Source organism: Dunckerocampus dactyliophorus, chromosome 1 (genome assembly GCF_027744805.1).
Source record: "Dunckerocampus dactyliophorus isolate RoL2022-P2 chromosome 1, RoL_Ddac_1.1, whole genome shotgun sequence".
Taxonomy (NCBI): Eukaryota; Metazoa; Chordata; class Actinopteri; order Syngnathiformes; family Syngnathidae; genus Dunckerocampus; species Dunckerocampus dactyliophorus.
Window position 1 is genome coordinate 6,899,164 of NC_072819.1, and position 3,768 is coordinate 6,902,931.

At 40.7% G+C, this 3,768-nt stretch overlaps 1 long non-coding RNA gene across 1 annotated transcript; it reads right to left on the minus strand.

The window, feature by feature from the left end:
* Positions 1–510: 510 nt before the first annotated feature.
* On the minus strand, positions 511–1,915 carry LOC129188113 (uncharacterized). The gene is made up of 4 exons (XR_008572526.1): positions 1,782–1,915; positions 1,459–1,593; positions 1,005–1,104; positions 511–682 (listed from the first exon to the last, which is right to left on the minus strand). It is a non-coding gene; the product is annotated as an uncharacterized LOC129188113 (long non-coding RNA).
* Between the last annotated feature and the right edge of the window lie 1,853 nt (positions 1,916–3,768).

The window sequence follows — 3,768 nt, forward strand, 5'->3', positions numbered from 1 at the left end:
GGATGTAGGGGTTTTGCAGCCCGATCCTTGGCCAGAGCCTTCAGCAGTTTAGGCATCAAGGGAGAGAGAAAGAGGAGAGCCATCCGCAGTTCCACCGACGCGGCAGAAAGAGCCTCAAGATGGCTTTGGCTCAAAAGAGGGGAGCCATGGAGTCATGGAAGCTAGCTAGCCGTCTGGACACAAGCTGGGGTCTGATCAGCCCCGGCTGGGTCACCTGGAGGAGGGCGTATGATGTTGAAAGACCCAAAACGCCTTAAGATCCCATGAACATCATTGAAGATGTGTCCAGACTAGGCATCAGTAGATGTATGTACACAGCATTATGTCATGGCTTTCTTAATCATGACCAATGAAAAATGAAGCATGGTATGAATAATACTTCAGACCTGTGATCAGGTGATCAGTCCAAGGTGTAACCTACTCCCTTTCCTCAAAGGCAGTTGTGATAGGCTCCCTCATCCAATAATACTAAACAACATACTGTATTTGAATGTATTCTATGATGTTTTATTGACAGCAGTGGACGATGGCGGTGTACAATCAACATACTACTTGTACTAATATTAATAGTTGCCATTTGTACTCAAAAAAATGACAGCAGTGGTGAGGGTCTTTTAGTCACAATTTTTGGCACAAACAAATGGAAGTTCATCATTGCACTTGGTATCATTCCACTGCTCATCTGGAAGGAAACACAAACAAGCACAATCAGTAATATGAACAATATTATACTCGTATTGAGTATATTTAACCCACAGGCAAACTAGTAGCAGTACAAGCCCACTCTAATGTCCGTAACTTTGAATGACATAAATAAGGAGGTGACCTTACGAGGTAATGATCTTTTACTCAACACGCTAGTATGTTCCCACTGTTCCCACATCACCTTCAATTCAATACTGTTGTACACTATACATCGCAGCCACCACATACATACACGGATCAGTGACATCAATGAAATACCAAACATCCATTCACTCTCTTTAAATGACAAATGCTTATACCAGTCCCTTTTATCTCAACGCAGTCGTCACCAGAAGGCTCGCCACATCCAAAGTCATCAAAGTCAATGGCTGTACCATCAGTCCACATCAGGTCACTCTCCTGGAAGACACAGTCACATAAATCCTGACAACATCTCAGCTTTGTGATATGGGTTAAATTCTATTTTTAGAAAGTGACAATTTAAAAAACAGCCGTGGGCCGCAAATGGCACCTAGGCTGCACTTTAGACTCCCCTGATCTAATATCTAATAAAATAATCTTATACAATATATTCTTGTTTTTTCTTGGCATTGAGTGGGCGTGACAGTGATGTGTGATTAGTGGAAAACATGGAAGTGGTGTGCTCCAAGAGATCTTTGTACTGTTGCTGTTTGTTGGAAATAAAGCTGAAAAGCATGTCTTTGCCAGTACGCTACAATATAATACATCAGTTTGCACTTGTAAATACTTCACCTCGACTGAATCATGGAGTCCGATCCAGGTGTCTACCAAACTACCAGACTTTTCCTTAATCAGTTCTTTAACGGCTGAATTTTCCAAGGCGTCGTGGATGGAGACCAGATTCCCACCAAAACCTCTGCAGACGCTCTGACAAGACAAAACAAAAAATATCAATTATATTTTTTTAAACACAAAAAATTAAGACACTAATGTAGCATTGCCTAAATAAGCCACTAGGTGTCACTCTTGGTTCACGTTGAAAAGTAGAGTTTCTTCAGGCGGATTGAAGGTGAGCGGCATTAATACAAATTTAAGAATAATTCATTCATAGTCACCCAGCTGTGCGTTTTGTTCTGCTTATCTGTGACACGGGAGACTCTTTAATGCGTGGTCGTCGGCACGGAAGGTGAAAACGTACAGTTAAGTTGTCGAGCTTGTTGTTGCTAAGTGCTAACAGTGATGGTGCAGCTGGTGCCAGTGGCGTCTGGCTGCTGGCGGCTAACTGCTGACATTTTACAGAGGGCAAGATTGAATTGCCTGCAGCATATGTTTACATTTTTTGTCCAAGAAGTTTGACAAATATGTGCTGTGATTTTGATGTTGGGATAACTTTCTACCCACTTGACATTTTTTAGAAATGTTACAAAATTTTGAGATGTGTATGCATGTGATCTATTTCATCAGATAAACAGTGTTGGGAAAATTACTTTCAAAAAAGTAATTAGTTATAGTTATTAGTTACCGTCCCAAAGGGAATGTTTTTAGTACTTTGGCTTTTAGTTTTTATTGCTTTAATTAGTTTAGTGTTTCATTTACTGTTACATTTTTATATTGTATGTTTTTATTCCTCTTTTATGTCCTTCATGTGTTCCGTGTACAGTAGTGATGTGTGGCTTAATAATGAAATATCAACACCTCCGATACCAGATTTTTATGTTAAAAATCGATTCTCAAATCAAAATATTGATACTTCAGTCATTTGAGCTAATGGATATCATTAACAGGAACACCGTGGAAAGTAAGTCATTATTGAGATCTTGTTTGGTGGGAGTTATACTTTTTCTTTTGCCTGAGTAAGTGCGTAAGCGCCCGCTGCTCAGTCAATAATCCTTATGTTTGAACGAGTAGAACTTGAGCTTCACTTTCAATCGCGAGGATTTAAGTCTCCTTATAAATTTCACACCGAATTGAATACGAAAGTTGAACAAACATGATGAACCAGTATCCAAATACAACTAACGATAAAGCCTCATTTTCAGGGGAAATGTCAGTACACGCCGGCTGTTTTCACCGCCGCACAGTGCAAGGATTGTGACGAATCTAGTATTTTAATTTGCTGTAAGGGCGAATGTTGCTGATACAATGAAGACGACACCGCAAAGTCTTACACTTGTATGTTTTTCTCATGCAGATTGTTTCCAAGTTTCCTAGTTTCCAAGATATTTGGACTTTCAGCCTGATCACTCATACGTTAAAGGTGCATCACAAGGACTGTGGCAGTACCTCTGCATCTGAAAATGTCCTCTCCTCGTCTTTGAAGATGAAACAGCGATCGAGCACCCGGATCCATCCCTCAGGACAGCTATCATCTGCAACACAATGTTACCTCAGACAAAAGACAACGTATGAAAAGTAGACATGAAGGTTGAAAGGAGACACTGACCGTCGTCAGAGTGCGATTGCTGTGAAGAAGAGAAGACAATACACTGATGTGTCATCCATGGAAGTAGGAAGCCTACATGATGGGTTCCAAGCATTGCAGATAGTTACTTACACTTGGAGTAAACAGTCCACTCATCACACACAGGAGGAAGACGAAGTGAAGAGCAAATGCCATCTGCGGACAAGTCACATCATCATCATTCTCACCCAACTCGATGACAGCAAAGACAAAGAGGATGTAAACGAGCAAGCTGGGAGATGTTACTGTACCTTTGCTGATGTTGGAGACTGACTAGGCAACAAGGATCCATCCTTATATAAGTTAGCCACACCCCGGAATGTTCTCCATGTGCTGTTTGTCACCATAATGACGCAAACAGGTAGAATTCCTGACTGCAACAAGAATGCAGACGTTCACTCAATTGATGTTTCAGTATGGAATTGTGAACTAGATGTAAATTTGCTGAATGCTAAATCTGGTGTAAGGGTCTACAGGGGTTTGAATAATTATACATTGTATTTGTAGTGCCCTTTACATCAAGAGATCTCAAAGGGCTACAGCTTACAATGAGGAAAAAAAACAGAAAAGACAGGAAAAAAAAGAAAGAAAGCAAGTGCTGGCCTAGCAGGGATTGTAATACGCAGTCCTTTTACTTTAAC